Below are 13,549 nucleotides of genomic sequence, written 5' to 3' on the forward strand. Positions count from 1 at the left end.
CGTCCCTGCTGAGAGTGGATCGCCAGAGACGCCAGCTGTGAGTTTTTCTGAGGTATTAGGCTACTTTAACTGAACAAATTTCTTTTATGTTACTTTTACAGCGTAAACTATTACCAATATCAATTAAATATAGCTAAATGTATGAAGAAAGTAAATAATACAATCTAATAGGCTATTATTACTAAAAGCCAAAGGACAGTCTGAAGGAACTTGGTTTTCCTCAAAAACTCCCGCTTTCATATCCCATTATGTCTGACTGCCTTTTCCAGTCGATGGACCCAATTTAGTATTTACACAAACAATGGTTTTCCGTAATTTTTACGACCAGTTAAGGCATATTTTACTCGTCATTTAAAAAAATACCGTTAATGTGTGTGACGTTAGGCTATTTTGAAGTTACCTAGCGCGTTTTTTTCAAAGGCACTCTCTCGCGCTCTCGCTCCTGGCCGATTCTATGGGTGTGCTATGCACCCTCAAACGCAAGCAAGAGCACCCTCAATTGATACTGTAATTTTTGGCGCAACAGATTTGCCAAACGCCCCAGTGTATATTTGTGCTTATTTGTGTTCACGCTCTGGAGAACGGAAAATTAATCCATTTACAACGCGTTTTGCAGCGGTGAGCAGCAATGTAGCCAATCACAGATTACCGGTAGTTGTTGGTCTCTTGAACGCAATGGCCAAACAAAGGTGTTCAAGTTAGTTAACGTTAGTCAGAATCTACTCACCGCCCATAACGCCATTTAAATTCAGTGTCGATTTATGCAGGCTCGCGAATTTCGGGCTCGCGAACAAATGTCCTCTATTGAGGACAATAAAGAATGAATATGAATGTGAAATGAATATGAATCTCATTAACAAAGTGTAAACACGATGTAAGAGATGTATTGGACCGACAGCTGCAAACTATTTCTGAAGTGACAGCTAAATTTACATAATAGTATCATACGGGATTCACTCTGCACAGGACAGACATGCTTAAAATAGTAACGCTTTTAACGCAATATAAAGGCAGGCTAATAGATTAATTGATACATTTTCATTGCAAAATATTTTAGAAATTCTATGCTAATTATTGGTAAAACGGCCCCCCTATCCCTTCCTCCTCTCCCTCCTGCATGTTGTAGGCTAAAAAGTTATATTCTCTTCTCTCTTTTTTCAGTGTCGATTGTCATCTGATTGTGTAAGTGATCAATCTAGCAGTCATAGATCTGTGATTAATCATGTTCATAACATATAGTCATTAGCCAATAATCATCGATGAAAAAATAATGTTTTTTCTTTTTCTCTTTTGTCTTTGTCAACAGGAGCTAACTACAGCCCAAAGGCTCTTTTAAGAGCCACAGCACTGAGGGTCTTTGGCTTTGTAAGTATATGTTTTGAGTAACTATCAGATGCATTATGTGATAATGGAGCCTTGCAGGCCCTACGCTTTCTTTAATTTATTCATTTAACCATTATAAATGTGTCATATTTTGGGCCCTGGTTTAACGATCTAAACGTATGATAGGGCCCTTTATGTCAAATTTATAAATTAATATAAATTGAGTTATAATAATACAACACAATCAGGAAGAATAAGTTATCAATCAAATTAAATCAGAATCAACAAAATTCATACTTCACAACACTGGAAAAAAGTTGTTTGCAACTTCCGGTTCACTGGGACTTTAATGAGCCTCAGAAGTGGCAGGAATGCATTTAAATTCTTGATAACAGTGTTATGAGATTAAAGTCAGCATTAAAATCAAGATTGACCCTATTTACTTTGTTAGCGCATATTACTAGTCTTGTGGTGAACAATGAATCCGTGCAAGTTAATACACAGAAAAAAAATAGTTTGCCGTGGTAATCTATAATCAAAGTCTGAAAAGTTACTTCCGGTCTGAAATGGCGTTCCTTTTCTTTTTCCCATGTAGGCTTGACGGCTTGGGTTGGAAAACGCTTAACCACTCCCCTCAGACCGTTATTCTGTTTTGAGCGAGAGATGGAGAGGAGGAGCGCTAAGGTAAAATCCTGCCCTCTGTTCTATATTCCGTTTCACTTGGAAATACGTCACAACACTGGAGACAAGTCATTTGCAACTTCCGGTTCACGCGTACTTTAATGTTTTAAATAGAAGGTTTTGATTATAAAAATATAAAATGATTTAAATAATACTTTAAAGGGTTAGTTCATCCAAAATTGATAATTCTGTCAGTAATTAATCACCCTCATGTTGTTCCAACCATGTAATGGCGCTTTTCCACTGCACAGTACCAGCTCGACTCGACTCAGCTCGTCTCAGCTCGTCTCGGCTCGGCTCGCGTTTCGCTCCGTTTTCCATTGCATATAGTACTTCCACAATAGTACCTGGTGCTCGTCATAGCGACGTGACACACACCCGCTACCCACACACACAGTACAATGGAGGAAATCGAGTGTATGCTGTTTTACATAATATTAGTAATGGGTATATCACGCAATCTCTGGCAAAACTATTTAAAAATGCCGGGGTTATTCAGGATACTCCGTCTGGCGCGTGCAATGATGGCGCAGTGAATAGTGACGATTCTCGCTGACCAATCAGCAGTCTCCCGTGTGTCACGTCACGTTTTAGTATCGCCTCAGCTCGCCTCGGCTCGCTTAGAACCTCGCCGGAGGTGATACGAAAAAAAGTACCTGGAAGCAGGTACTGGTACAACTTTTACACAGTGGAAAACCAAACAAAGGCGAGTCGAGTCGAGGCGAGGCGAGCCGAGGCGAGCTGGTACTGTGCAGTGGAAAAGCGCCATAAGTCTTTCGTTCATCTTCCGAACACAATTTAGGATATTTTTTATGAGAGCTGTCTCACTCCACCATAGGCTTTCAGAGGGAATGAATCTTGCTGGCCCAGAAAAGTTATTAAAGAGATCGTTAATATATTCCAAGTGACTACAGTGGCTCAATCTTAAGTTTATCAAGCGACGAGAATATTTTTTGTTTGCAAAAAAAACACAAAAATAACAACTTTATTCCACTATTAATTTCCTTCTCTCTGGGCCTCGAGTGAGTTCACTAGTATAACTGTGCAGCGCGTCTGTGTTAGAGGGCCGCTTTTAAAGATGACTACTGTATGTGTTAATATGAAAATGTAAGACCTGTGTTTGTTTTAAGATTCTTTTTAAGGATCAACCCTGAAGAGGTTGTGCACGGCCAAAGTTGGCACAGGTCGAAAGACAGGAGGTGTTGTAAAGAGAAAGGTGACTGCCATCAACTCCCGGGTAGCAACGTTTCTGCAGAGGCTCACCGAATTTGAGTGGAGAACATCAAATTAGGTACGTTTCTTATGCAGGGCTGGACTGGTACAAAAAATTGGCCCGGACAGGCCACCACAATCAGTCAGACACCAACACCAGTACACAATTTTTGCAGTTCCATTAAATATTTGTCCCTGCTGTTCTCAGGGTGTCCGTGAATCCTTTAAGGACAACTCCGGTGAAAAATGAACCTAGGGGTAATTAACACATGGTTACCGAGTAGATCGTTCTCTGGGATGCGTTTTCATGATAATCGAATGTAAAGAGTTTTATCTCTAAATACAGATTAGCTTATAACGCTAGTATATGGGGCAGAGAGTAAGTTAAAGTAAATCGCTAGTTATTACCACTAACAAGGCTCAAAATAGCCTCACACTACCACGGTAGCATAATGAGGGTCCCTACATGCAAATCGAAGCATTGAGAACTTTGTACGTGTACAAACAGTTTAATAAGAAGATACTTCTTATTTAGATGCTAAGTGATTTGAACTGTGACTTGGAATCTTCTGTTGTTTCCGGAAAATAAATAAATACAAATAATAATACAAAAATGAACAAGTCACAGTTCATATCACTTAGCACAGCGCTCGTTGCTCGACTTGTCGAGACTGTTTTCCAAGATGGCTGCTGTCTGTAAACGCGTAATGTACTGTCTTTATTAAGTATCTTCTTATTAAACTGTTTGTACACTTACAAAGTTCTCAATGCTTCGGTTTGCATGTAAGGACCCTCATTATGCTACCGTGGTAGTGTGAGGCTATTTTGAGCCTTGTTAGTGGTAGTGCTGGGTATCGATTCAAATTTCAAGAATCGATTCGATTCCGATTCTCAAGATCTTGAATCGATTATCATTATTCGATTCGATTCGATCCGATCTGATCCGATCTTATATTTTTAAAATCAAAAGTTTTAACTGTTCATGAACAATCAAGTGTTTGTATTAAATAACATTCACAAACATACATTAATGTTGTAAAAATGTATTGTTCACTCAATGTATTGATGTTAGATAAGGCATTAATGTTAATGAATGGTGTCTTAATGTAGTGTTACCAACTAAACAGGAGATAAAACGTGTTTTATTAGACTTAATTGACTGTCCTTTTATTTAATCCAAAACTGCGTTCATATTTAAAAGGCCTTTTAAACTAGATACAACGAACCGCACACGATACCACTTTAGGGGCCGTTCACATATCGCGTTTTATGCGCGTGCAAATTCAGTGAGAAGCACTTCAATGCATCTCAACAGGTCATGTGACAAAAACAAGCCTGTTTTTGCTCGGCCGAACAGCTGATCATAGCTTTACAGGGCGGCTTTTTATTTCTCATCTCAATGAATATATCTAGTAGTAAAGCTAATGCAAGGGCTAGAAATCAATTAATTATTTGATGATACTTCCTCGTCATCATGGAGAGCGCAGTTTGCACGAGTTTGCACCGCTTTCTCCTCTCAACAAGCGCGTGCTTTCCCTTTGCGTGAATTGCGTCTGCCGTTGCTATGCAACCATGAACAGAGGCGCGCCTGGAAAACGAATTTGCACGCCCAAAAAACGCGCTATGTGAACGATTCATTCCTACTTTCTTGTCAACAAGTAGATTCAGAGAAACCGCATTAGCAGCGCCGCCGGTCGCCGTGTCTCAGTGTGTTTATGGGGAAAATGTAGGCTTGTTATTAAATCGATCCTCTGAGTTACGGATCGATCTTTAGAAATTAATATGAAAATCGATTTAGAATTGGTGAATCGATTTTTTCAACACAGCACTAGTTAGTGGTATTAACTAGCGATTTACTTTAACTTACTCTCTGCCCCATATACTAGCGTTATAAGCTAATCTGTTTTTAGAGATAAAACTCTTTACATTCGATTATCATTAAAACGCATTCCAGAGAACGATCTACTCTGTAACCATGTGCTAATTACCCCTAGGTTTATTTTTCACCGTAGTTTTCTTTTATAGGAACACTCCACCGTTTTGTGAAATAGGGCTTATTCACCGTCTTTCGTACATTTAGATAGGTGGGCAAATGCATTTGTCTCAGTGCATGCATTGTTTTAGTTTGACAGGGTCGGCGCTTGTTTAGCTTAGCATAATGAATGGAATCATTTGTTGCCAGCTAGCATGTACTGAGTAAAAGTGATAAAAAATAAAACACCTAATTACTACTGCGTATTCACAAGTACAAATAGCATTGCAGATTAAGACTATGTGATTTCCAAGGCAGATATTGACTTGGGACTATATCATGGTGAAGCACAGGCGAAGCACTGCTACTTGGGCGCAGAGATATCACGCAACACATGAAATCTGTCAACTTACCGGCGTGACCTGCACCGAGTATCTTCGCTTTTGGATTGTGTTGAGTTTATTTCAGTCGGCATAGGTTGGCACACTCACACCACCAGTTTGTGTTGGCAACTTGGCTCTCATCCTCACGTCCTCAGGTTGTTGAGCGATCGCAACCTCCTCCTCCTGTTGTTCTATTTCCAAAGCACGCAGCTCCTCTTCTGAAAACTCTGGTTCATAGAGGTATGGTTCTGGATCTTGACTGTCTGAGAAGTCACCCTCTTCGTCTCTCACAAAATCAGCCATGTTCATCGCCATTTACTATGTCTACTGTAGGAAAAATAGCCAGCTACTATTATGTTGACTGGGATTTCATGTGTTGCGTGATATCTCTGCACTCAAGTAGCAGTGCTTCACCTGTGCTTCACCCTAATATAGTCCCAAGTCAAAATCTGTCTAGGAAATCGCCTAGTCTTAATCTGCATCGCTATTTGTACTCGTGAATACGCAGGCCACAAGAAGTAATTAGGTGTTTTTTTTATATCACTTTTACTCAGAACATGCTAGCTGGCAACAAAAGATTCAATTCATTATGCTAAGCTAAGCTAGTGGCGACCCTGCCAAACTAAAACAACGCATGCACTGAGACAAAAGTCTAAATGTAAGAAAGACGGTGATTAAGCTCATATTACATGTGCGGTGCTACCAAATCTGGTGCTGGTGCTACAATCTGTAGAACTTGCTGTTTGAGTGTGTTATGTCCAAGGATGTATTTGTTTTGTTTTTTTATTTATTTTCCCCTTTCTCCCTGTTTCTCTCTCTCTACTTCCCATAAGCAGAAAGGAATTGCTGCCACCTGACGCCAATGATCGGGTGTAAATCTGCTGTGATTGGAGGAGAGGAAGCTTTGGGGGCAAAAGCAGCACCATTCCTCAGATCAGTTATTTATTTGTAAACTTTTGTTGTATTGTTCTTTATCATACAAATGTATATTGTTATTTATTTGGGATTAGTAGAGAGGTGGGTGCCATTTCCTTTTGATTTAATTTCCTCTTGTTTTAGCTGAGAACTGTTAGTGTATTTTGTACTTGATTTAAAAAAAAAACATTTTTTTGCGTATTGTCATGATCTGCTTTTATTTGTTATGCATGAATTTCTCTTTTAAATGTTGCATCACAATAAGTAAATTGAATGTAATTAATTGTGATAGTAAATAATAAATATGCTGATGTACATGAACTCAAGTAACTTTTTTGGAATTTATTCAATTCAATAGCATTAATAGTGTAAAATAAATGAAAAATAAGTTGCAGTAAGGGTATTGTACTGTAAAATAAAACTGCGGTAAGGGCATCATACTGTAAAATGAAATTGCAGTAAGGCATCTTACTGTAAAATGAAATTGCAGTAAGGAAATCATACTGTAAAATGAAATTGCAGTAAGGGTATCTTACTGTAAAATGAAATTGCGGTAAGGGTATCTTACTGTAAAATGAAATTGCGGTAAGGGTATCTTACTGTAAAATGAAATTGCGGTAAGGGTATCTTACTGTAAAATGAAATTGCGGTAAGGGCATCATACCGTAAAACACATTTACAGGTAAGCTACTGTAAAGTGGAACTTACAGTAACTTACTGGCAATAGTGCTGCCAGTAAGTTACCGCAAAAATACAATAAAATGTCTAACAGTGTATAAAGTCTCTACTTCTGCAACAATACCAGCTCAAAAGTATTGAAACAAATATTGAAAAAAAATATTCAAACAGCTGATAAGCATTTTTATATTACTGATCATTACAGTAAGAAATAGCTGATTCCAATCTCAAGAGACATAGCCAGGTGTTGAAGACTTTCCATTACATGGACATACACAATCAAAATGCATTTTTTTGGATTAGTTTTGTTCAAAGCAACACAGAACAATAGAGAGGAGCAGAAAAAGAAAGAAAATGTCTGGACGAGGGAGAGGACTAGTTAGACGAGGGAGAGGACTAGTTAGACGAGGGAGAGGACTAGTTGGACCAGGGAGAGGACTAGTTGGACCAGGGAGAGGACTAGCTGGACCCGGGAGAGGACTAGTTAGACAAGGGAGAGGACTAGTTAGACGAGGGAGAGGACTAATTGGACCAGGGAGAGGACTAGTTGGACCAGGGAGAGGACTAGTTGGACGAGGGAGAGGACTAGTTGGACCAGGGAGAGGACTAGTTGGACCAGGGAGAGGACTAGTTGGACCAGGGAGAGGACTAGTTAGACGAGGGAGAGAGGCTGTCATTGAGAGAGGCTGGTGAAAGAGTCCAGCCTAATCTCAGACGGTCAACCGTTGCTTCCATTATCCAGATTTTTCAACAAACCAACAGGTAAGTCATGCATTTCATGCGGGCTATCAATGCAGTGGCTATTTACTGTATTACAGTAACTGCTGGCCACCAGCATTGTCAAGGCACTTGACCAGTTATGGTAAAGTGCTGGTTTGGTCCTGCAGAAAAGCCAGATTGGTCCCTACAACACAGAGCGCCTTCTTTTGTTTTTAGATGACCTCCACCAACAACTGGTGCCAGAAGCAGAACAGGTGGGAGGAAACATGAGGACATTTGTGATTACATTCCACCATTCACATGCAATCACTAACTGATTTGCAGCAAATCCAAGAATGATTTCCATTTTTCTTCCTCCGTACTCTCCTTTCCTCAACCCCATTGAGGAATGTTTTTCTGCTTGGAGATGGAAAGTATATGATCATCGGCCACATGACCAAATGTCCCTCCTGCATGGATGCTGGCTGCAGAGACATCTCAGTTGAAGACTGTCAGGTGGATAAGGCATGCTAAGCATTTCTATCCAAGGTGTACAGCGAGAGACAACATACGGTGTGATGTAGACGAGAACGTGGCCAAATGCTGAAGTTCATATCGATTAGAACAGGATTTTCTTTTCTGTGCCTTTTTTTCTGTCATTTAGTTTTATTTTTGCACACTTTAAACCAAAGGCCATGTATGTTTCTCTTATTTGTTTCATTGTGTTGATCACTGACAGCAATTTCATATTGCTAATAAAGCCTTTACTGCAGCAAATCTCTCACTTACTGTTTTTTTTTTTTCAGTTGTAGATTCAGTATTGAGGACTCCTTCACATTAAATATTACATTGTACACATCTAATGCACCATGAACTCACACACACAGCTGAATGAACTGAAACATGACAAGTGATGCAGTTTTTGTAATGCCACCAACTGTTAGTATTTTGACAGTCATTGCGCTATGATTGACTGTGTGTTCATGTTGGATAGAAAACGAGTGCTAGTGTTTTGACCGAATGATTCGATTTTGAAACGGGTTTGCAGTTTTGATAGAGTTAGTGTATATAGTTTTGAAATGTAGAGTTTGTATTTATTTAACAAAATGTGGTTTTGGTCAGAAAATTATAATCATCTTTACAACCACAAGGAAATAATTACAAAATATAATGAAAATATGCATATTCATGCATGTCAAAATCATGACTATTTGTTGATGTAAAATTGACGTCAAGGTGCCCGCTGGGAAGGCAAAAAATTTTTTTTTCGTGATTTGTATGGATGACACACAGCGACACACAGCGACAGACAGTATTATCAGCTGTATGATGTGTTTTAACCCTGAACCCTGAACTGTTTAATTTCGAGAGAAACCCGGCGTGCAGTGCAGGGAGACTAAATAAACTTGCTAAAAGAGATCCAGCGTGAGCGAGAGGCAAAGAAAAACGCATGATCTTAATTTATGTTGCTTTGAACTATTTTCGTTTTGTAGGCTACTGTTTTAATAGTTTATTTAGCTGCAATTTCTTTGGCAATACAAATTTAAAATGTTGCTAGAATAAGATTCTGTGTTTCTTAGGAAATAAACTCTAAACTCGATGCAACCCTGTTTAAAATAAATAAACTGTCCCCACACTTTATTTAATCCTTGAAATGTGCAATGGGGTTTCAAACTTAATTAATTTGAGTGTTCTTTTACATTTTCGTTGGTTTTTATATTGAAAGCAATACTATTTAGTTAGTCTGTTATTTTGTTGTAGCCAAGTCAACAAAATCAGTCTTTTTTTTCTGATTTGTTCAATGTATGGATCGGTTTTGAAAAAATGTCTTTCGTTGTTATGGACGGGTATCACTGTCAGTCATCTCAATTTCGTGAATGATTCACAAAACAATAATTTAGCAGATTAAAGACTAGCTTTTTCTGTCTATTTTCATTTTCTGACGCGATCGGCTGACAATCTTCCTTCATCAGTTTTGTCGTCTGTGTAGCGGTTCTACTGGAATGAAGCAAATTTATGTTGTAATGTGCCATTGATAATTAAACAAAATGCTTGACTTTAATAAACAGTTACCTAGCATCATAAACGCTGTCGGTCAACAGCATGTAGGCTACAAAGAGATTCGATCTCGTATCGCTTGAAGCTCTGCGAGGCTCATGTTGTTGCATTGACCACAGAGCTACCGTCTGAACTGTTAAGATTACGTCTTATGCTCTTGCAAAGCCTCATTGATGTAGCCTATTATGTTTCTATTGCAATGTTTTGTTTAAATGTTTTCATTATGTATTCAATTTATTCAATTTAATTTCAGTATTGTGATTATGAATTTGTTTAACTACATGTTACACTTGAATTGATCTGCTACCAGCTTTCAATCGCTCTCAATGAGCTGCGGCGCGGCGGCAGATTACGCAATAGAGAGAATAAACTGACACTTTTCAAGTCTGCGATTGTAGCGCCTCTTAGCAGTAAAAGGCAGCAAATACACCCCCGCAATTTTACCGCCGCGGGAACAACGGTGGTAAAAGTATTATTCTGGTTGAGTACCAACTGTATCACTAGAACAAGATGTTTGAGTGACTTCGATATGTGGCAAACAGAGACAATAAAAGCGTGGATACAATGGTTTAATAAACTAAACTATGGTAGGCTATACACACAACTAAACTAAGCAAAGATTGTAGACAGAATCAAAGAAAGTAAAGAAATGTGAAGAAAGAGAGAAAGAGAAGAAAAGAGAAGGGCAAGATTACAATCAGTTAACCACAACCTACGAGAAACATCAGAGAATCCGGGTCACCTTAAAGGGGCAAAATAACTTAGAAACGGTACTTGCATCGACTTCGGTTGCTGAACAAGTCCAGATCCAGGAGATTCTTGATGATTTCGCCAGGATTGCGCTGAAGCGTCCGTTTGGGTTCTTGGGGTGATCCACGTTGAATCCAAAGAAGTTAACTTGATGAAGTTGCCAGAAGAAGACAGGAGAATGTTGTCTCAAAGAGATTGAGCCAAGATCTGAACTGATCAGACACTCTTTAAGGTCCTATTAGTTCACACCCATTTGGTGAGGTGACCCATCTACAGTAAGATGACCTGGAGAATGTCTTTGTTCCATCTTATCTCCATTTGCAGAATTTGTGCAGTCTTCACACAAAAGTATGGTAAAAATATCATGATGCAATTTATCATAACATATTGTACACCATTGATTATAAAACCAAAAGAGGATTATTTTGATACCAAGAAAGAGTGGATTTGGAGACATTAAAGCAGTGATACATCATCTTTGGATATCAACATTTTAAGTTACTCTAACATAACTAAAGAATCATAACTAGTCATAACTAATAAAACATAGGGACATGGATACAACACAGGAGAAATACTATAAACATTTGGGAAAGTTTTTGGGTAAGAAGTGGAGCAAATTTTGTGTATTGGAGTTTGTCTCTACAGTCTTTAGCCAAAATGGCTAGTGTCTCCTGTGCTGTCTTTGAGGGTTGTAGACACAGTCTCTTGCTGAGATCGTTCAGTGGTGCCGACGTGATAACGGCCTTTGAGGAGAACTGGTTTGAGGGCCGATGACAACAGAAGAGAGGGAGAAGGTTTTATAATGTCTACAGCATTTTGATTAAGTCCATTCGTTACATCACCATCAATATGAATATTTATAACTATGTTTAATTAGTGCTGGTTTTACAGTTATAATTTGCTAAAACAGTGTAATAAAGACAATTGACCCCCTGTTCTAAAGTGAAAGTTATATCTTCATTAATTATGGCACTTATTGAGTGATATTTAGGTTTATTGACCAGAATAAGCCAATAATTATGGCTAAACTGACACTAATAAAGACAGCTTGACCCTGGTCTATAGATTGGTTCTTATTTACACTATTGGTGTGTTTAGTAGTTATTCTGCAAAGTGATCTCATGAGAATACGTGTGTATTTTTATGTGTATGTCTACAACACATACATTTTCATACACTGAAACGTACAATATTGACAGCACTAAAATCATTTCACTCTGTTTGTGACTTCTGCTGCAATCTCGTTTTGAATGATTACGTTAAACAAGACTACACTTTAAAATCGTACTTGTATCGTATATTAAAGGACACACAGAAGCAGAGAGCTTCAGTGTCGACTCTCTGGGCTCCTCAACACATGTCTGCCACCTCCTCTTATACCCGTATGATGGGGGAGTGGCACATGCAAATTACATTCGCCAATTCTCATTGACCTTTTCTGAAGTATCAGAGGTCTTTGGGACTCCCGACTACATCGACACAACGTCGAAGATAGGGAACTGGAATTATACTGTGTGATGAGTGAATATTCTTCCTCAAAGTATATCAGTGACAGACATTGGGTACCTTGTGTTTTGTTCAGGGGCACCTGTGTGTTTAGCTTTGAAGTCTTATAATAATAAAAATCTATTGTTTGTATATAATGACCTACAATATCCAGAGTAAATGCTGGAATACACTACATGATTTTGCCCAGATTCGACAAGTCAGCCTGCCGATTTAGCGCAGTTGGAGTTGACAGATTTAACAGAATATCTGGTAATGTATGATGGGCATTTTGAGCAGATTGCAGAACACATATTGTTTTCATCTGTCATGTGTCTCCTAGCAGAGGTTCGTGTTTCTACATGAGATTGTCAGTCTGCCAGTGTATGATGCCCAGTTTTCCCTCTGCAACCATTTCGTGCAAGTATATGATGCCAAATCTGTTCAGATTTTTAAAAGTCCTGTAGTGTGTTCCAGCCTTAACACATTGCAGAACCAGTCTCTTTATTATCCGGTCCAAAAACATCAGAGCATGCTCAGCGTGTGTCATTCAGGCCAACACACCACCAATGATGACAGCAACTACGACTCCAAGCAGCACACAACAGAAAATAATCACGGTTTTCTTCTGTACTTGGAAGAGTTCAAGAAAGAAAGAAAGAAAAACAGTCCAGGCAGCATGAAAAGTAGAAAAAAAGAGTTACTGTAATGACCCAGACAGACATTTCATTGCATATTCAAAGATTCGTGGAGAGCAGTTTGAGGATGTTGGGGTTTTCCATTAATTTATGACATGCTGTAGATGAATTTACAGATAATGGGACATGCCACGACTTTTATACTGATGTAATCTGTTGCAGTTATAATGTTAGAGATTAAGATGTAAGAGAAAGCAGCCATTAGCTCAACACTGCTCTCCTCGATGGCATCATTTTGAATGTAAGGAGTGTAGCAAGTGCGTAACACTGATGATCCATCATCACAGCTCTCTCCCCAATGGATTACAAACATGCCACAACACAGACATGAAACACACATCAATGCAAAAACACAACACAAACAGAAGTTGGGAAATAAATAGTGCCTATTAAAAGTATTCACCCTCAGTATGAATGGAGCACCAAAATCACAATCCCAAAATATCACTGGGACAAGCAAGCAGTTGATGTATAATCAATCACATAAACAGATCATTTGTGTGTAATAAACTAATCTCAGTAAAAATGCACCTCAGCATAGAGGCAGAACATACAGTGTCCCCCTGAAAGTTTGTATTTTTTTTAGGGCTGTCCGTTAAACGCGTTAATTTAAATTTTATATAGTCAATTTTTTTATCGCGAGATTAACGCCTAGCAAACTTTGTAGTGTTTTTTCACATGCTTTTGCAACA

At 38.7% G+C, this 13,549-nt stretch overlaps 1 long non-coding RNA gene across 2 annotated transcripts; it reads left to right on the forward strand.

Moving 5' to 3' along the window:
- LOC306996936 lies at nt 1-6,801 on the forward strand. 2 transcript variants are annotated; one of them, XR_013797217.1, is made up of 4 exons: nt 1-52; nt 1,307-1,365; nt 3,135-3,295; nt 6,408-6,801. It is a non-coding gene; the product is annotated as an uncharacterized lncRNA (long non-coding RNA). The 2 variants fall into 2 exon arrangements; XR_013797218.1 differs by lacking the exon at nt 1-52 and adding an exon at nt 998-1,182.
- The last annotated feature ends 6,748 nt before the right edge of the window (nt 6,802-13,549 follow it).

Source organism: Phoxinus phoxinus (genome assembly GCF_949152265.1).
Source record: "Phoxinus phoxinus genome assembly, chromosome: 4".
Lineage (NCBI taxonomy): Eukaryota > Metazoa > Chordata > Actinopteri > Cypriniformes > Leuciscidae > Phoxinus > Phoxinus phoxinus.